The sequence below is a fragment of the Kogia breviceps genome, chromosome 14 (assembly GCF_026419965.1).
Source record: "Kogia breviceps isolate mKogBre1 chromosome 14, mKogBre1 haplotype 1, whole genome shotgun sequence".
Taxonomy (NCBI): domain Eukaryota; kingdom Metazoa; phylum Chordata; class Mammalia; order Artiodactyla; family Physeteridae; genus Kogia; species Kogia breviceps.
The window spans coordinates 39910584-39932431 of NC_081323.1; the positions used below are offsets into that span (position 1 = coordinate 39910584).

Consider the following 21848-nt stretch of genomic DNA (forward strand, 5'->3'; position numbering starts at 1 on the left):
TCCCTCTTCTCAGAAGTCCTCTGCAGCAGAAATCCTTGGGAGTGTGGAGGGAGTAGAGGAGAGAAAACCCTGAAAACAAAAACATATCACCAAGGATTTCCCATCAGTTCTTGCTTCAGCAGCACAGATACTAAAACGAGAACGATACAAAGGTTAGCATGGCCCCTGTGCAAAGACCACGTGCCAATTTGTGAAACAGTCCTCATTTTGCTTTCCTTTGCTAACGTTCACAGGTGGGGAAACAAAGCCTGTAGTAAGTGAAATGACTTACCCAACCGAGGGCCCTTCCCACTTCAAACCACCCACTTCAAATTGAGTATTCAGCAACTCAGTTTTTAACTATCTACTTTGTCCTTCCAAAGACATCTATCATCTACTTTAAAAATTACTTTTATTATAGTCCCTCCAGAAGGAATGTGATTTGTTCATATACAACGATTGCAAACACAAATTCAGTCCCTTCCACTGCCTCCCCTTCACCCCAAACACAGTTTCTTTGAGGATATTAAAACCCAATGAGATTGAGAGAATATCTGGGTTCCAGGCTCAGCTTTGCTTCTAGCTAGCTGAGTGGTTTTAGGCCTGCCAGTTAACCTCTCTGGGCCTCTGTTTATTCATTTCCAACATAATGCAACTAGAACTAGCTAATGACCACAATCCTTTCAGCCCTGAAATGATTTCACAGAAAGATAATAGTAGTCCTATGGGGAACCAGATGAACTCTCTCTCACTTGACCTGGCCCAGACATCCATCTGTGAGACTGCTTATCAGAACTAAAAGTACAGTCTGTGGCCATGGCATAGTGAAAAGTCTGACCTCATTCCTTACTCTCAGTTGACTGTGATCTCAACAGGCAATTCTCAAGTTGGGTTCCAGGGTTCTGACCGCAAACAGAGCCTGAGCCTTCTCCTTCCCTGTATCTACATTCTGCTATGTAACCTTGCAGTGTCCTCCTACTCTGACTGGCCATGTGACTCCCTTGACCAATGAGATATTAACACGATACAAGCAAATGCTGAAAAATACATGCACTGCTGGTTTCGCTCTCATTCTTGCTCCTCTGTTTTGGCCAGGAGAACATGCTAGGTCTAGCGTGCCTCAGAATGAAAGCCATATATAGCAGAGACAACTGACCCCAGTCTTCCTAGCTAAAGTCATCCTAGATCATTCAACAGCCAGCTGAACTCCAGGACATGTGAGCAAACCCAGCCCAGGTCAGAAGAGCTGCCTGCCCAATCCACTCTTGACCAGAGAGAGACACATGAGTGAGATTAGCTGGAATCAGCCAAGTCCAGATCAAGATCAGCTGAATCCCCCCCCCCACAAACTTGCAAGCTAAATACATTTGTATTATTGTACTCCACTGAGATGTTATAGTTGCTTGTTATGTTGCATTACTGTGGCAATAGATAACAAGTTCTCAGCCAGACTACAATGACTATTTCCAGAGTGAAGCTTCCTTAGTGGTGAAACAAGTGTGGCACAAGCTGCATGCCTTAATCATAAAGGTTCACAACAGATGTGAATGCTTTCAAGGCTCTAAGAAGTCCCACAGTAAAGAAATTTAACTTTGTCTAACTCATGTTTTCCTTAACCTATTTTACCAGGGACCCCCAAGTATGATTTGCTAATCAAAGTCTCCCCCAACCTTAGATCCCAAGTCTGGGTTGAGCCTCTACCCCATCTTTTTGGGGTTAAGCCATGCATTTTGTTGTCTCTTCCAAGGTACTTAGTGGACCCTTCAAAAACAAATAAACAAAACAAAAAACTTAAAACTATTTTGAAACTATGAAAGCTTATATTGTTTATAACCAAAGTCTAATTAAAAACAAAGGGCAATATTCTGCAAATATCCAAAACCGATACATAGCCTCAGTCTAATTCCAACTTGCTCTATTAAAACGTGAAGAAAAGCCTAAGGCTGACCTTGCCATTCCCTCCTTAACATTTTTGAAAGGCAACCCACTGCAATCTTCTTGTCGTGGTTCACAGCCTTTGATGATCAGGGCCTTTGATGATCCATCTCCTCTCCCGCTATTCTTCCTTCCCTCCATCTCCTTCCTAACCTATTACTACTCTCTGGTCTACATGCTACCCATGCTGAACTACTTTCAATTCCATCAAATGGCCATGAGCTACACTCTCCAGAATTTGGTCCTATTTGATGTGAACATGAATTATGCAGCTTTGAAATAATATATTAAAAACATTAATATGGTCTCACATTAATTTGAATCAACATTAAATCCACCCAAAATGTTAAAATTCTTCAAGAATTTGTAGTTTTGAAGCTGGCCCAGCCGAGGGAACGCTAAACTCTGTTTACCGAGTGGCCACAGGGTGGCGCCATATTAGCTGATAAAAGGAAATATCCACCATCTTTTGTCAGAATTATTCTTCAATTAGGGAAGTTCTGAATTTGCAAGGACTTCAGAAACACAACTCTTCTTCTGGAAACTCTTCTTCACCTCTTAACCATACCCAAGACCAAACACACAGTGTTCATCTAGCTAAACTTCAATTCATCCTTCCTGCTATCAGTTGAGACAGTACTTCTTCCCTGAAACTTTCCCTGAAACCCCTAAAAACAGGTGATAACATCCTTCCATGATTGAATTTGCCTGATTTTAACATTTTTCCACTATAAATGCCTATCATTTGGTCTACTCTCCTTCGTGGGAGAGATCCTAGCTTGCCTGGTTCATAGTATATGATCAATGAATATAAGATGGGTTCATGTGTGGACAGATGGAATGGATGGATAGATGATGGATGGATGGATATATGGATGGATGGGTGGATGTGTGGATGGATAGGTGGATGGATGGATGGGTGGATGGATGGAGGGATGGAGAAATCAACAAACAGGATGGGCCACTGAATAAAACATGACTGATTTTTGCTGTATATTCTCTCCTTATCCCCTCCCCTGTCCAACATCAAGGAAAGATAATTACAAACACTAGGTAACAGCAGAGGAAAAAGAAAAAAAGAACCTTGATAATCTTATCAGTTGGATAAGAGAGATCATTGTGAATTTAGAATTAAAACACAGACTTTTTGAAGTGAGGGCATTTGTCAAAAATACAACAGACAATCAGGAAAAAAATGATAGGACACAGTAGTGTCTTTCTTTTCCTAATCAAAGAAACTCTGCTGAAAATACACCTTTTATTTTCTGGATATAAACATTTTAACTCATTTGTTGAAAGCGAAGGACTCCCTCCAAGAACTGTGCTATGTAATGAATGTGACCTCTTTGATGGAAAAAATAAAGATGTAGGAAGGACTTTAGAGCTCCATGGGATCAGATTTCCTGCTTCTCATCACAAAACTCACCAGAGAAATATTTTTATTTCTCATTCACTTTCACCTTGGACACCAAAGTTCACTCTCTTGGTTACCCCATGAGTTGTCCTTTTCAATTAGGACAGAAATGAGTTCAAACACAGATAAGACAATTTAAAACCAAAAAAGGCTTGTCTCTGATGTTTCTTCTCACATGACTTTTGACCCCAGACCAAACACCCAGTATATCTCTGGCACTTTTAGGCAGAGATAGGAAAATAGCTCTGCCATTGACTTAAACATCCTGCCAAACGACTCCAGGCAATAGCCTTAGGGAATGTCACATGGACGATCATTGAGCTATGTGTGTGTTCAGCCTCCTTCTCTAGGCTTTAATTTTACTTGAACTTTCTTTTGACCCTTTATAGAGAGTGCATTTAAAAACAAGGGCTGTACAGTGTTTTCACCAGCCAGAAAAACCCCAAACAATTTTCTATGGATTGTTTTAACCCTCGAGTTAAGCAAAGGCATAATCTGCTGCTGCTGTTCTCCAGGTTGCTGTGTGCTGTATTTTCCCTACTGTCTGAACTCCCTTAAAAAGCCCCACCTAAAAATATAAATAAGAACCCGGCCCTTTAGTCATATCATCAACAAACCACATGAATGTTTGCAGCAGGGGACACCATCACTGGTTCTCCCAAATCTCAACCTTCAAGATGCGGTAACAGCCCAGCTTCTTGGAGCTGCTCTGTCCTTCAGAAGCTTGTTAAACTTTCAATAATTCGTTAGGGCCTCCTACAGCCTATTTTTCTGCATGCATTCCTTCCAAAGACATATGCCTCCCCTGGGAAGAGATGAAGGTGATACCAAATAAAACAAAAGCAAACTTCAGAGGGACCTCTCAAGTAAATGTTCCCAAATAAAGAACAATTGCTGCACGTTGTTCTTCCCTTTCTCTCTTTAACCCCCCTCAGTCTCTCAAGGTTGTTTATTTTCCTTATTTATAAAAAGCACCCACCAGGTAACAAAATCAAGATCCCTTTTGCAGAAGGAGGCCCAGGCAGCTGTTTCCCAGAGACCATGAACTCTCCTCACCAGGTCTCCCAGACGCACAACTGAATCCACCCTGTGCTTCTTTCCTATGCTGGTCCTTACTTGGCCATGAACAGTTGCAGTCAGCCCCAGCAATTTCTGCACCCTGTATAGTATAATCTCCTAAAACATCAGCTGAGAGTTTAGGGGCCAAATTTTAAAATAGCATCCAATTAATAATCCTAGTAATAATGAAAGAATTGCCAAACTGCTATGTTAATTCTGAAGCACAAGTGGAAGCTCAGCTAAATGAAGCGAAACTCTTCCTCCACACCCCTCCCCACATCACCATTTAAAGGTTCCATTTAGTAACGGAAATTTCTGGAACTAGATAATGCAACATGTTAGCATTTTTACTTTTTAGGTTCTATTCACTCATTCAACATTTACTGAGTGCTGACTATCCCTGGATATGAAGATACAAATTATTGACAGCTGATCTCAAAGATGTCACAAAAATGCCACTCGAAAAAGAAGCTTCTAACAGAATTTTGTTCATTCACCTAACAAGTGATCACTGAGTCCCTGGTGCTGTGCAGGCACTGAGGTTGCCACAGTGAGTGATACAGACAGAAATCCCTGCTCTCATGGAACCTCCCTTCTGGAGGGGCACACTGTCACACAGATAAGTAGACAGTCTGGGTATTAGAAGACACTAAAGGCTGTGGAGGGAAAAGGGTAAAGTAGGGCAGCAGGCCCAGAGTGAAAGTCAGGGGGATGGCCATGTTAAACAGGAGGGTAAAGAAAGGCCCGACTGGCAAAGATTTGGAGGAGGCAAGGGAACAAGTCCTACAGACACTGGGAAGAAGAGTGCTCCAAGCAAAGGGAGAACGTGCAAAGGTCCTGGGTGCAGTGTGGCTATGTGTGTGAGGAGCAGCAGTTGTCAAGGGTGGCAGCCCAGAGTGAGCGAGGGAAAGCAGTGACAGATGAAGGGGCTGGGCCAGGCCCCAAAGGCCCTTTGAACGGCTTCAGCTTATGTTCTGAATGAGGTAGGAAGCCACTGCAGGCCAGAAGCAGAGCCACAGGATCTGACTTACACGAAAAGGATCACCTGGGCTGCTGTGTGCAGCAGAGACTGCAGGTGGCTGAGGACATAAGCAAGACCATTTAGATGGCCACTGCAGCACTTGGGCAGAGGACAGTGGTGAGTGGACCAGAGGTAGTGAGGAAGGTGATACAAACTGGTAAACTGGGGATGTTTTCTATACCAACAAATAACTTACTGATCAACTACATGTCTGTATTTGAAGGTTATACACGTTCTTTATTTTCCTACTTAAATGCCCAGTAAAACTCCAAATTTGCGTTCATTTGGGTTTATTTAGTTCACCAGGTTCTGATGATGCGTTAATTTATATCCCCAGCCTTTATCTTTCTAGCGACCCCCAGTTATCCACCATTGCTTTAAGATACCTCGCTCTTCTGGTCCACTCCACCTTGGCATCCATTCCCAACCTTGGTACTGGAGATCGTGGAACTAAGTTTCCATTCACCCAGGCTTCATATCCCTTTGTTTCTTCCTTTGTCTTCTCCACTGTGAATCCAGACATTCAACTACCAGTTCTTCCTCTGAACCCTATTTTTTTGGTAAGAGTACAGTACTGTCCGTTTTTTATTTTATTGAAGTATAGTTGATTTACAATGTTTCAGGTGTACTGCAAAGTGCTTCAGTTATACATACATATATATGTGTGTATATAGATGTGTGTGGGGGTATATATATATTCTTTTTCAGATTATTTTCGATTGTAGGTTATTACAAGATGTTGAATATAGTCCCCTGTGCTTTACAGTAGGTCCTTGTTATATATAGTAGTATACTATAGTATATACAGTATCTGCTAATACCAAACTCCTAATTTATCCCTCTCTCCTTTTCCCCTTTGGTAACCATAAGTTTGTTTTCTATGTCTGTGAATCTGTTTCTGTTTTGTAAATAAGTTGAGTTGTATCACTTTTTGTAGATTTCACATATAAGTGATATCATACAATATTTGTCTTTCTTTTTCTGACTTACTTCACTTAGTATGATAATCTCTAGGTCCATTAATATTGGTGCAGATGACATTATTTCATTCTTTTTTATGCCTGAGTAATATTCCACTATATATATATATATATATATATATATATATATATATATATATATATATATGTACCACATCTTCTTTATCCATTCATCTGTTGATGGACATTTAGGTTGCTTCCATGTCTTGGTTATCGTGAATGGTGCTGCTATGAACACTAGGGTACATGTATCTTTTTGAATTAGAGTTTTCTTCTTTTCTGGATATATGCCCAGGAGTGGGATTGCTGGATCATACGGTAGTTCTATTTTTAGATTTTTAAGGAACTTTCATACTGTTCTCCATAGTGGCTGCACCAATTTACATTCCCACCAACAGGGCAGGGGGTGAACCCTATTTTGTACACTTCCCTCCCTCTTTGTTTCTCCTGCCACCACTGTGGTGTCAACCACTACAACCTTCCAGGCAGTCTCACTGGCTCCAACCTCTCCCTCATCGAAACCCCCCTGCTAATTGTGATCGAAATAACATTATGAAAGTAGAGGTTTAATGATGTGACTTCCTCTGCTTGCAAACATTCAGCACCTGCAACCTGGCCTCCAAGGGTCTCACCCAAGGGCTAGGGGTCTCTTCATAGCCCTCCATTCTCTAACTTCTCATCCCTACCCTACAAGGCCTTCACTCCCTCTGGAGTGTGAAAAGGGCCTTCTTGCTCTTTCTCTCACTTTAACTTTCACACATGGGGCTTTCCCAGCCAGTAAGGCCCTTTCTCTCTCTCCCTTCTGTGCAAACTTTCCTAAATCAATTCATCCATGGGAACTAGCTCAAATTATGCTCTCCCTATAAAAACACCCCGTAACTACCCCAGCCCCTATTCAGGTCAGGTCCTATTATGGCCCTCTTTATCTGACTCTCTCATTATTAGGACCTCATGGCACAGGTGCATGCCATATTTCCTGGGTAGGTACAAACTTCATGGTCATGGACCAACTTGTATTTCTTTACACCTGCCACTGAGATACAAAATTCAACACATATTTACTGAATTAAATTATTTCAGTGAAATAGATTAACTGAAACAATGTTATCCTCCATCTTAGTCTCTGAAAGTATGAAATTGAAAACCTCTAGAATTCAAAAGAATACAGAATCTTTGAATAAAACAGAATCTGAGTTATTTCTTACTCTTTCTATTTCTCTTCTGCCATTTTTATTCTTTGACTCACTTTGCTTTTAGATAGTGTGCAACAGAAGAATTGGACAAAAAGTTACGACTGGGATTATCTCGAGATTATGCTCCCAGCATATCACATCCCAAATTGTAATCTAACCAATATTTGACTTACAAACAAGACACTGGCCTAATGGGAGAGTAAGCAGAAATGGAATGCACAGCTCTGGCCCCACAAAGTTTGGCCATCACTGAGATCTCTGAGTACAGAACTGGGGCTACATGGTGCTAGAAGCAAAAAGAAAAAGAAGTTGGCTTTTCACCAGGCACTTATGAATCAATTTCCAGGCAAGAATTCCTGCTACATTTCAGAAAATGCCACACAGCCTCCACCAGTATGCCTTAGCAATAGGGCTTCACTGACTCCTAAATCACCATGGCAGGTGGGGGGCACTCCCTGAGAAATGCTGTCCTTGTAGTCCCCAAAACAGGCTGCTCTTAACTTCTCTCATCAAGACAAAGATTCTCTCCACCTACTCCTTCTTCAAGGCAACTACCTCCAATTTTTAATTAATGCAAACAATAGTTGCCAGCACCCAACCTGAGCCACGCACAGTCAGTGATGCCCTGAGGATAGACACATGCCTTTGTCTCTAAAGCCCACAGTGGGAGGCAGATGGTGATCAGGCAGACACACAGGCACACAATTACAAACTCTGATTAGTGTGATGAAGGAAACTGAGATGGAACAGGGCATGAGACTTAATCCAAAGGGTTCCACACTCCTCTGAGGAAGTGACACTTGAGCTGAGATTTGAAGAGTAAGTTAGAAGCTAAATGACAGATGGGGAGAGAGAAGAGAGGCTTCTTGTCCAGGGCCATGGAAGGACAGAGGGCAGGAGGGAGAAGAGTGCACAGGAGTAACTTAAAAAACAAAACAAAGCAGGGAGCGGATGACTCAAGAAGTCAGAAGGCAGATCAAACAGAGCTTTGTGGAACATAGAAAGAAGAGAATTCTCTAGCCTCAGAGGGATGGGCAGGACCTGAGAATTCCTTCAAATCCTCCTAATGTTCTCATGTGCCATTGCCTACTCTGACCGCAGTTCCCGTGACATAACCCATCCCAACTCAGTCCTTCAAAGAAAATCCCCAGTAGCACAAGACTTGGCCCTCTCAACCCACCGATGAGGGGACAGCCAGCAATCAATAGGAGTGTCTCTCGGAAGCATCTGAACTTTGGAGCATTTGAACCTGGAAGCTCTGCAGACACAGAGGCTATAGCCAGTTGGTGACAAACACTGAACTAAAAAGTTTCCATGCAGTCGGGCCTGAGGGACACGTTGGGCATACTGAGTCCCATACAAGATAAAAAGAAAAGTATGTGTAAATTGTTCATCACTCTTCCCAAGTCTATTTCCCCTCTCTGGAAAGCCAGCCCTGTGACTGCTTTGACCAACAGAACGCAGTGGGAATGGTCACCCAGGATTTCTGAGTCCTGGCCTTCAGGGCTCCAGTAACTTCTGCTTTTGCATATATATAATGCTCCCTCTCATCATCCGGCCCCCAGGCTGAGAGAAGCCCAAGCCACATGGACAGGGTCCTCACGGAAGAGCACGCAAGTGCTCTATTGGCATCCCAGCCGGACTCCCATTCTACAGCCAGCATCAACTGCCTGCCATGTGAGAGTGTCAGGTTGAGTATTCGACTCATTTGAGCCCCCAGATAACTAAAGCCCGAGCAACACCATGTGGAGCAGAAGAACCACCCAGCTGAGCCCAGTCAGACTCCTGAGGGACACTAAACGGTGGTGGTTGTTTTTTTGTTTTGGGTTTTTTTTTTTGTGGTATGCGGGCCTCTCACTGCTGTGGCCTCTCCTATTGTGGAGCACAGGCTCTGGACACGCAGGCCCAGCGGCCGTGGCTCACGGGCCCAGCCGCTCTGCGGCATGTGGGATCTTCCTGGACTGGGGCACGAACCCATGTCCCCTGCATCAGCAGGCAGACTCTCAACCACTGCGCCACCAAGGAAGCCCGGTGGTGGTTGTTTGAAGCCAATAAGTTTTGAGGTAGTTAAAGCAAGAGAGAACTAAAACAGAAATAGAGCAAGGTAGCAAATAAAATTAGGAAAGAATAAAGCAGAGATGCAGCCCCTGCATGACAGGGGAGTTCAAGCTTAATTCTGGGCTTTCCCACTCTAGTTTCAATGACACTTGATCGGACTTTGTTCCTGTCTCTGTAATCCACAAACCTCAACTTCTTGACATTAAATGGCCTGTAACATGACCAGCTTAAGGGCTTTCTGTTCATAAAGGCTTTAGTTATAATACCCCCGTATTACAGTCACCGTTTTGTTCCTGCCTCTGCACAGGAATTCTTATTTATCAGTGTCCCATGAAGTAACCAGCACGCATTACTGGTTCACTGTCTACATCTATGGAATTGATAAAACAGTCTTCACCAATTCCCTGCCCTGGGATATCAAGATTACTAATACTAAAGGTTTAGGAACAAGAATAATTAGAAGGAATAAGGCTCAAGTATCTCTTATGGCAGGAGTGTCAGATATGTTCTACTAAATGGGTGATCGTGAAATATGGATGCTAACATAATCATTAGTAATTGAAAAGGTAATCCACCATATTTCTATATTTTAGGTAATTCTAAAGTGATACAAGGTAATTCTGTCATGATAAATTTGGTGTAAGGGTGCACAAATATGAGCAAAGGTGTATTGATAGAAGACACCAATAGCTACATCTCCCTCCTTTGAGACGCTCATGAATTAGAAACATGCATTGCTCAGTATTTAGAACATGTGTTTCATGAGGTCTAGCAATATGCTAACACTCAAAGATTTTTAACTACATTGTTTTTGTTTTTTCTTCATCCCTAATATGTTTAGAGTATATGTGCCGTCTATATTATTTTAAGTGATTAGATTACTATTCTATCCCTTGGTCTCAAGTCCAGGCACTCCTCCAAAGGCTACCAGCATTTTGGCCAAATCATCATATGCCTCATTAATTCTCCAACCCACGAGGAAATTCCACACCTTCTTCCATACCATCTCCCCTTCTCTCCCTGGGAATCTCACTATCATGCTTCAAGACCCAATTCAATGTCACTGGTTCTAGGAGGCATTATCTGACACCCCCAAGCTTAACTACACCCTCACTGAGATACACATAATACTTTGTAGACGCCTATACTACTTAAAATATTTATCATAATTATTTGTTTGAACGTCTATTTTCCCAACTACATTGTGATTTCATTGAAAGCAGTGATCAAATACTATTCATTACTGACTCCATGGTGCTTAGCAAAGGGCCGGAATCACAGGAGGCGCTCTGTAAACACGTACAGAATGAGTGCTTTCTGTTGCTATAGTGCCTTACTCTAAGCTGCTTGAAATGCCTTTCATACCAGCTTTAAAAAAAAATTTCCAAAAAGTGGATTATAACCCATCAGAGGGATGAGAAATAGAAGGAATTAGGAGGAAATGACTTACTTACCTAACATTAAAATACACGAGGGGTCGCGGGGCGGAGTGAAGAGCGGGCGGGCGGGAGGCACCGTCTGCAGACACGGAGGAAGGAGCTGCGAGCAGCCGCCTAGAGGCCGCGGAGCACGCGACCACCGAGCCGGCGAGCAGCCGCCGCCGCCGCGCCTATGGCGGCCCCCAGGGACACCCACGAGGCCCACCACACCTCCGCCGAGAATGCTGACGAGTCCAACCATGACCCCCAGTTTTTGCTAATAGTTTCTCTTCCCGAGCAAGAAATTAAAACGCTGGAAAAAGATGAAGAGGAACTTTTTAAAATGCGGGCCAAGCTGTTTCGGTTCGCTTCGGAGAACGACCTCCCGGGGTGGAAGGAGAGGGGCACCGGGGATGTCAAGCTGCTGAAGCACGAGGAGAAGGGGACCATCCGCCTCCTCAGGAGCAGGGACAAGACCCTCAAGATCTGCGCCAACCACTGCATCACGCCGATGATGGAGCTGAAGCCGTACGCGGGCGGCGACAGCGCCTGGGTCTGGAATACCCACGCCGACTTCGCCGACGAGTGCCCCAAGCAGGAGCCATTAACGCCGAGAATGCACAGAAATTCAAAACGAAGCTTGAAGAATGCAGGAAAGAGACTGAAGAGAGAGAAAAGAAAGGATCTGGCAAAAATGAGAGTGCCGAGAAAGTAGCTGAGGAACTAAGAAGCTCTTTAGGTGAAGGAGGGCAAAGAGCCCGAGGACGAGACCAAGGAGGCGGCTGAAGAGGAGCAATGAGTCGTGTCCCGTTGTGTCCTGTGTCCCTGTCTTTTCCCTTTTTCCTTTTTTAAAAACTTGCCCTGCCCCTTCTTTTTGGTTTATTTTTATTCTGTTTTGTTTTCACAAGGGACTTTATATAAAGAACTGACTTCCAACAACAACAAAAATACATGAGAGAAATCTCTGAAATTTCCAGATGGGTAGATCCACTTCACCCTTCTGTTTCTATGAATTACCTATTATTCCATCTGATAGAGTCAGATACATTATAATTAACTGCATACATGGTCATAATAAGGCAGAGCTTCTGATTTTCAAGTCACTACTCAAGAGGAGACCAAAAAAAAAAGTTCACCAATTACAATGTAAGGCAGCCCTCCAAGAAGTCTTCTTTAATAAGCACCGCTTCTTTTGTTAATGCATCCTACATGCTGAGTGTCCTTAGGGCTCAAAAACAATTTACACTTCATTATCTTGTATCTTCATACAGTCTCTAGCTGTTCTATCTCATCCAGTTCTGTCTGGAGAGCAAACTCTTCAAAATGGTGTCTCAGCCAAGGTTCCAGCAGGAAACAGATGGAACACACACAGGAGACAGCTGAGGGCATTTAATAAGGGATTATTTACCAGGTGTGGGCGGGGCTTGAGGAAGACAACCAGGGAATCTGAAGAGCCCTAGGCCAGAGGGGCAGGAGGACAGAGCCACGGGAACCCAGTGAAAGTGCTGTGGCTACAGAAGGGGTCACCCGACAGACTCTGTGGCTTCCGGGAGGGCGACAGAGACAACCATCAGACCAGTGGCAAGAAGAAACCTGGAGGAATAGAGGCTGACCTCACGTTCCTCCTCCATCCAATCTTCTGCTATAACCTCCCACTGCCTGAATCCGTCCAGACGCCTGAGGGCAAGGAAGCCCACCAACGCAGCATCTAACGCTCCCTCTGCAGACATAAGCACATGAGGAAGGTGGAGTGCAGATCAGGAGGGGCAAACAGAGACTACCCAACACTGATGGTATCACAGGCAGCACCTACTTCTCAGCCCCACCTACCCGCTACTAGAGCACTAGGCGCGCAGATGGTAAGAACAGAAAAGAGCCAAGACGGGATGTTTGTTGGAATCGCACTGTGTGTAGGAACCTCCACTTACACCCATTTCCATTTCCCTGTGAGCCTGCAGAAGTGACCCCTCCACAGCTCCTCGGTACTCAGCTCCCACACACACCGACGAGGCCTCTAGGACCCGAGACTCTGATGGTGAGCTTTTCATCAAGTGCCTACAAGTAAGACCTCCAACAAATAGCCCAGCTCCTCACCCCTGCAGAAGACTACTGTGAAGCCTATTCTACACCACCTCCAAAAGACAGTGCTCTGCAGACAGCACCCTGTTGCCCCCAGTGGGATCAACCTGGGGTCCACACCCCCCCTATATTGGCTGCATTTCCTTCCTTATCTCACATCCCCACTCCCCTACTGGTGCTTCCTGGGACCGTCTGACAAGTAAGCTATTTGCACCCCAATCCTCATCTCAGGCCAGCTTTGGGAGAAGACAATCCACAACCCATGCCTCTGAAAACAGACTTATGAAGTATGTGTGACAATGTGGGCACATGTGGTACTGGCCCAGCCTGTGGTTTCTCTGCACCCAAGGAAAAATGTACTGAACTTGAAGTCAAACAATGTGACTTCTAAGTCTCTGACTTGGCGTTGAACTTGCTCTGTGAACCTTAGCAAATAACAACCTCCCCAGGCCTTGATTTCCTCATCTGTCCAATGATCTCAGATAAGAGGACCTTGAAGTTTCTCATCCAGCTTTAAAGTTTGCTAAAAATTTTCAGCAGTAAAAGAGACATAAATCATACAGCCCAACAGTGGACTGACACAAAATTCCACTCTTTGGTGTGTTTTCTTAAACTTAGGTAATTCAGAAAAAGCTAAAAGCATTTTTGTATTACCATAAAAAGACTTTTATTTTTTAAATTTATTTTTTTGAGGTATCGTTGATTTACAATGCGTTAGTTTCTGATGTACAGCAAAGTTATTCAGTTATACATACATAAGAAAATAACTTTTAGAAATTAAGAACTGAACCTATCAACCAAATGGCCATTAGATACTAATTTAAGTCAAATTTCCTAGTTTTGACAGCATACGTATAATCAATTATTCTTAAACGTATAAATCTTGTATAAACATCTATTGACCACCGTCTTACTCCATTATAGGAAAAACCTATAAAAAATCAAGACTGGAAATTTTTTATAAAGTAAGCACCCCAAGAAATGGAGACCTGCTTTATAGTTGTGGTTCTGCCAAAACTTTGTCTCACTGAGCAAATCATTTCACTTCCTCATTCCCCACACCCAGTAGCACCTCCAAGAGGCGGACCTAGGGGCCTTCCATAAACAGTGATCAATTGGTGAATTAAAGAAGGGCCCTCGGCTTTAGTTTTATTAAATGGAAAAAAAAAGGCATAATAGGGTTACACTATCTATACCATCTCAACAAACTCTTCCTACTCTAACGTTCCCTCTTGAAATGAAACAGAATATAGTGACCTAAAATTCTGCAGCTCAGAATGATTCTATTCTTCTCTTGAAAGCTATTGCCTCTGCCCAGAGTGGCCACCCTAGAGCAGTGCTTACCTACTTAGTGGCAGAAGCCACTGGATCCCAAATTCCATAAACTGAATATTAAGGGAAAAAACAAAAAACAAAAGTGCAGTGCTGGGCATGCAGTGCCATGGAATGAATGTTGTTTCTAGCTCTCATATTTAAGATAATGGCAAAAATCAGTCCAACCTCTGGTCATGAGCAACACCGTTCTGACAGGTGATCAAGACCTTGTCTCAGTAATATCTGGAAACATATGACAAGCAAAGAAAATGCCTGGAAGCAGGGTAGAAGGGAGCAGAGGAGGACATGGAGGGGGGAAGATGATAAGACAGCATTCAAAGGCTCTTTCAGGACTTCCCTGCTGGTGCAGTGGTTAAGCATCCGCCTGCCAATGCAGCGACACGGGTTTGAGCCCTGGTCCAGGAAGATCCCACATGCCGCAGAACAACTAAACCCGTGCGCCACAACTACTGAGCCTGCACTCTAGAGCCCGTGAGCCACAACTACTGAGCCCACGTGCCACAACTAATGAAGTCCGTGCGCCTAGAGCCTGTGCTCAGCAACAAGAGAAGCCACTGCAATGAGAAGCACACCACAAAGAGTAGCCCCCGCTCGCTACAACTAGAGAAAGCCCACGTGCAGCAACAAAGACCCAACGCAGCCAAAAATAAATGAATAAAATAAATAATTTTTTAAATAAAATATATAAGGAACTCATATAACTCAGTAACAAAAAATAACCCGACTTTAAAAAAAAAAGAAATGCTCTTTCACTTCTTTTTCTTACCCAGCATATTCATAACAAATGCACCATCTGTAATAAAATGCAGAACCTGAGAGTACAGTAAGCCTTTTAGAAGGACTATTAGGATGATGGAGGGGTCTTCCTAGTTTTTCTCTTAGGCACAAAGAATTCAGGGTTTGTGGGAATGGGAAACAGAAGAGGGAGGATACAAACCAAAAGGAAAGTTCTAATTTTGCATCTTTGTGGGCAGACTATCTAAAAAATGGTTTCCTTGCAATTTCCTCCAACACAAAGAATAGTCAGCTGCTTCTCTATGATATTTCATCTGAGTTTCAAGGTAAAGGAGGAAAGGAGGAGTTTCACGAGGGAAGAGGAAAGAAGAAAATGAAGTTATACAATGTCAATTACTAAATAGTTAGATATTAAATTATCTTACAGCAAATATAAATTTAAACAAAGTTATAAATACTAATTTATTATTTATACAAAAATTGTTAAGAAATATTAACTTACCAAAAAGAAAATTATTAAATTACTTTGGAAATATTAGCATGAAGATCTATAATCTACCTAATTGTCTACATCAGTGATTCTCAAAGATAATAGATTTACCTAGAAAACTTTCAGAAATTCTGAAGCCTAGGATATACCAAAAACCAATTATATCAACATCTCTGGGGAGCTGGACAACCAACGACAGTATTTTTTGAAGCTGTACAGGTGACAGTGACAGACATACAAGTTTGAGAACAACTGGTCTACATCATGCTGAGTTAATGGTTGTAACTTAAGGCAAAAGACAGGGGCTTGAATCAATCCTTCACTTCTCCAAAACTTTCCCTGCCCTGGTTCTTACAGGTGGGCATCTATGGCACAAAGCTTCATCTCCCCACTCCTCACATGCCTGAGGTTACCTCTCTATTCCCTCAAGCCACCTGAAATCAGATACTGATGCCTGTTATGGGGCTTATGGGGCAAAGAAGCCTGAGGAAGACCCACCGGGAAGTGCAGTGACATTCAAATCATGTGCACTGGGAACTGGTGACCACGGTGCCTTTGCAGGAAGGAGTCACACCCACTGGCAAAGAAAACTTGCTGAGGGTGAGCCATGTACTGTTCTCAACATGTGCAGCTCCACCCTCTTTTTCACTGGTTTTATTCAAACATTCATTCATTCACCCACATGTTTACTAGACATGTGGTTTGGTCCTAGCTCACCCTGAATTCACAACTTGAAGGGAAAACAGATTTTAAAAAGTAACTGCAACTCAGCGTAGTTAGAAAATTGGAAGTGAGCAGAGGCATAGTGATAAAATACACAAAGAACAAATTACCTCTGGGGAAAGGATTTTCCAGACTGCAGGAAAGAGTCACAAGGTGAGAAGATATGAAAACAGAAATCTATTTAGTACTGCATATGGAAAATGCACAAGAGATAAAAGGTCAGAGGTCAGTGGTGAAGTCAGAAAGGGCACAACTATTTTGGCCTTACCCTAGAGCCGGTGGCCACACTACTGACATTTTGGGCTGGATAATTCCTTATTGTGGGGGCCTGTCCTGTGATTGTGGGATGTTTAGCAGCATACCTGGCCTCTACTCACTAGATAATAGCAACACCTAACACCCCCAATACAGTCAGTAATGTCTCCAGACATTGCCAAATGTTCCCCAGAAGCAAAATCACTCCTAACTGAGACCCACCATCCTAGAGGCAGTGTGGACCTACTGCATAGGCAGAACAAAGTCAGAAATTTGCCTTTTAGAAAAAGCAGTCTCACAGCAGTATGGAGAATGAAGTGGAGTGAGGGGACATAAACTATAAATCCAACATGCGAACCTGCAGATTTGTGTGCACATTTATAACCACTTTTATAAGGATATCAGAGAGTCCACCCTCTCAATGGACCTACTTTATACAATAGACTTTCAAAGAAGAATCAAGTGAAGTTTTTTGTTATGTTAACTGTTGTTACAATATGAAAACTTCCCAAAGTTAGCCTCTGGGTGGTGGGATTCTGGGTAATGGCTCTTTTCTTTATACTTTTCAGTATCTTCCACAACCTGAATGAGTAAAAGAGCAACTACTTTTCAGGGTAACTTCCTCAGGTATACCCTTCGTGGAAATAAAAATATTGCATTGGTAACACTCAGCTGCAGTGGTGGAGGAAAGGATCCCACAATATCTAACTCACATACACATGCACACACAAACACACACACACACGAACACACACACACATACATACACACACATACATGCACATGCATGCCTACCCTTGCTCACTATACTTCTGAAGACATCACAGCATCACAGCATTATGAAATGCAGTTTTCTACAAACCAAATGGACAAGGTATCTTTGCAGAATAATGTCCCTTTGCACACACTTTTTTGAAGTAGGGCATAACTTCCATTATCAACTGCTATGTAACTAACCACTGCAAAACTTAGTGACTTAAAACAGCAATAATTGATTATTTCTTACAATTCACTGGGTTGGCTGGGCTCAGCTGAGCAGTTCTATTCCACGTGGTGTAGCTGAGGTCACTCCATAGGCTGCATTCAGTCAGAAGCTTGACTGGGGTTGGAACATTCAAGATGGCCTCTCATCCTTCAGGGTCTCTCTCTCTCTCTCTACATGGCCGACCAGTTAAGAGTCTAGCCTAAGCTTTTCTATAGCACCAAGGCTGGCTTCCAAGAAGGAGCATTCTCAGAGGACAAGCCCTAATGTGCCAGTGCTTACCAAGCCTCTGCTTGCATCATGCTTGCTAATGTCCCATTGACCAAAGCAAGCTGTATGGTCAAGTCTAAAGTCAATGAGGAGGGGAATATACAAGGGCCTGAGTGATGGGAGGCAGAGTTCACTGGGGCCACCAAGGTATCAGTCTTCCACAGTTGGAACAGGGTTTCCTTGTAGACCATGTCTTTTTGGCCCAGACCTTCTGAACATCAACAGATTTATTAAAAACCAATGATTGTAGACATGAAATGATCCATACCAAATTAAAACTGAAGCTACCACACCTTCATGTCTTCCTTAAGCCCTCTCTCAGTACAGAAATAGAAATCATTCCATCTCATCATTTCATAAGAAAAAGGCATTTCAGAGTAAAATCCTATTTTTTTCCCTAAAGGACAGAAATACCAATGATGAAAGATTCCCTCAGTAAAGATTAAGTACTAGTCTTCAGGTGAATTTGAAGATTTCATTTTTATAATACACTCACTGGACTCAAACAAACTGATCCAAATCTACTGTCAATTCCTTTCTTCCCAATTTTCCTCTTAGAGGAATCAATCTCTTCTGAAGAACTAGGTACAAAACTTAGTTTTCATTGAAGACTAAGAAAAATCGCACATGAGTTGCCATATGTAAAAATTATAATGTGCTTTAAACTAGTAGAAGGTCGCTTCAAGATTGTTTTAATGCATACTGTTACATTATTCTACTATTTTGGCACACAGGGATTATGAAAATGCATGCTCCAGAGGGGAATGGCATCTCCATCATGACAACCTTCTAGCAGAGCAGTAAACACAACCCCCAAAGTGGCAGGGATGCCCAGGAAAATACTGGGTGTCTCCTGGAATAGGTTTATCTTGTGGGTGGGGGCCCTGTTTTCCAAATGACCTACCTTCAGATATGACCAATGAGGAGGGCATATCTGATTCTAATCTCACAGAGGAAGGATGCCCATACCAGGGTGAGTGAAGACTGAACAGAGCTCCTATATGAATCTGATGAGTTTGAAACAATAGCAAATTTGAAGGATTAATTTCGGCCATTCATTATTAAGAGAGGTCAGAAGATGCAGAACTAGCAGAAAACCTATTTAATAAGAATTACAAATAAAAAGTATTTGCAGGTCATTTTCAAATAGCTCTAATCTCATTTTAGTGAATTTGGTGCAAGAACAGCACACAGAATTGTGCCAAGCTCAGTATTTGTCAAATGAATAAAATATAACCCAATGGAAAAATGGCCTTGGAAATCTAGTCCGATAGTTCTCTACATGTTCTTGGTAAAAATGGTGGAGGACAAGAGATGTGGAGGAGGCAAGGAGCTGACTACTGCTTTATACCTTGGGCTTTCACGTGAATAAAGTTACTTCTACTCTTAAAAAAAAAAAATTCTACTACTACTACTACTGATCTATCCCAACATCCCTGTTTTATGAACAAAAAAACAGAGATCCAGAGTAGTGAAACCACTAAACCAAGGTCAGACACAAAGAGTGGAAGTGTCACAACTAGACCTCAGGTCCAGAGAGAAGTATAACATATATGGTCAATCCCCAATATTGCAAATTCACCTACTCGCCAAAATTTATGTGAAACTGCAAAATCAATACAGGCAGCACTTTGGTGGTCCTTAGTGAACATGTGCAGAGAGGCAAAAACTTTGAGCCACTGATACACACGATTCCAGCTGAGGTCAAACAAAGCTCTGCTCTACCTTCTTGATTCAGCTCTCATACCGTAAACAAGTGTTCTTTCTACAGTCTATTTAGTGCCATAGTTTTTGAAATTTTGTGCTTTTTGTTGATGATTTCACTCTTTAAAAGGCCCCCGAGCATCGTGCTGAAGTGCTGTCTAGTGCTCCTAAGCTCAAGAAGGCTGTGATGTGCCTTATCGAGAAAATACACGTGTTAGACAAGCTTCATTCAGACATGAGTTTTAGTGCTGCGGGCCGTGAATTCAATGTCAATGAATCAACAATACATACTAAGTAAGATTTTTTTAAAAAACAAGGTTATATATTGATGAGCTGATCAAAATGTGACCAGAGGCTCACGGGAGCCTATCCCCACAAGTCCACTAAGAGCAATCAATTGCTCAGTATTCACTAAGTCAACGTTCATGGAGACTTTATGGAACATAACTATTGTAAATGAGATCAACTGCACAACCAACACCTCTTTAGTTGTTGTTACCGAGGGCCTTGAACAATGGCTACTAGCACTCTTGAACCAGACACCGGTAAAATACCATAGATAAAAGTTCCTCCTGTGCCCCCTTAGCACTTTGGTTTTTCTCATAACCAATGACGTGAGCTTTACAAATTATATGGGAATTTTAACATTTTTCACTTATTTGGAAATTGAGTGTTATGCAGATTATCATATCATTTGATAGCCAAAGAATCAGCAAAGGAAATATCCTAGAAGTCATCTAATCCAAGAATCACTAATCTGAGTTCCATGGACCACCCAACAGGTCCACAGATATAACCCGAGGCTCCATAAACTGGGATGGGAAAAATAATTACATGATTATTTTCACTCAACTCTAACTGAAGTATGGCATTTCCTCTAATTATAAATATAAATCACAAACTAGAGTGGTATTAACAACACCTATGACTTGGTTTTCAATGTAAATTCCAGATATTTTCTTATCACATTAGAATTATTTCAGATATTACAAAATATCATTTGTGTTCATCAATAATTCAAAATTACAGTAGTTTTTATGCCGCTTCATGTGTTAATAAGATGTACACATATTATCATGCCATGGATGTATTTACTATTTTTATATATTTATTTCAATGTAATGGTTTCCTTTGTAGTTCTGTGTATTTTATTTGATGCATTTAAAAAGTTATTTAGAGAAGGGGTTCCTAGAGGCTTCACCGCACTGCCAAACGGGTGCATAAGAACTCCCAAACCACTTTTCTTATCCCACAGATAAAGAAACATGACCTAGAGAAGGAAAGTGGCTTTTAAGGTTCCACCACTGGTTAAAAGCAAATCCAGGCCTGCAGCCTCACAATACCCAACATGGGGCTCTCTGTGCTATGCTGAGCTGCTTAGCTATTAAATCAGTAGTGTAAAAACTGGGGCTCCTTATCCCCCAAAGTTTGGCCAATGGATAAGTGAGCCCTGAGATTAAATTACATCAATGTGAAGAAAAAGAGAAGCATGTATCCCCAGGGGGAAAATGGTGAGGGTTTCATAATGCATACATGAGTCCCTCATGGCCTCTCCAAGATTCAGACCCCACCCTTTGGGGAATCAGGGGTGCCCCACCCCCAACGGAGGGGAATCACTGTGATGGAGAGCCAGTGTCTCTGGTGGGACTGTGTGTCCCTCTGTATGTTGATGCAGGATCACATATCCCTCCATCACCCCACAAGCATCCTCCACGCCAGCCACAACTGAATGCTGTACACCAAGCCTGCTGAGTTCTTTCCCACCTCCTAACACAGTTCCCTCTGCGTACGATGGCCCCCTGCCTTCTCTCCCTGGCAAACCCCTTCTCATCCTCTAATACCCAATTACAGGTCATCTTCTTCCTCTATTTTTGCCAGGTAATTACACTTGTCTCAATACTAGACTATGGGGCTTCCCTGGTGGCGCAGTGGTTGGGAGTCCGCCTGCCGATGCAGGAGACACGGTTCGTGCCCTGGTCCGGGAGGATCCCACATGCCGCGGAGCAGCTGGGCCCGTGAGCCATAGCCGCTGGGCCTGTGCGTCCAGAGCCTGTGCTCCGCAACGGGAGAGGCCACAGCAGTGAGAGGCCCGCATACCGCAAAAAAAAAAAAAAAAAATACTAGACTATGAGCTTTGTGAAGATGGACAGGAGAAGAAAACTGGCAGACCAGAAAGGAGATCGAGCATCTATGGTATACAAACAAGAGAGATAATGGT

At 42.7% G+C, this 21848-nt stretch overlaps 1 protein-coding gene and 2 pseudogenes across 6 annotated transcripts in view; 2 read left to right on the plus strand and 1 right to left on the minus strand.

Moving 5' to 3' along the window:
* Nucleotides 1-21848, minus strand: part of PLCB4 (phospholipase C beta 4) — a 436230-nt gene that overhangs the window by 347862 nt on the left and 66520 nt on the right. The gene's annotated exons all lie outside the window — the stretch shown is intronic.
* LOC131741943 (U6 spliceosomal RNA) lies at nt 111-210 on the plus strand (annotated as a pseudogene).
* On the plus strand, nt 11251-11856 carry LOC131740740 (ran-specific GTPase-activating protein pseudogene; annotated as a pseudogene).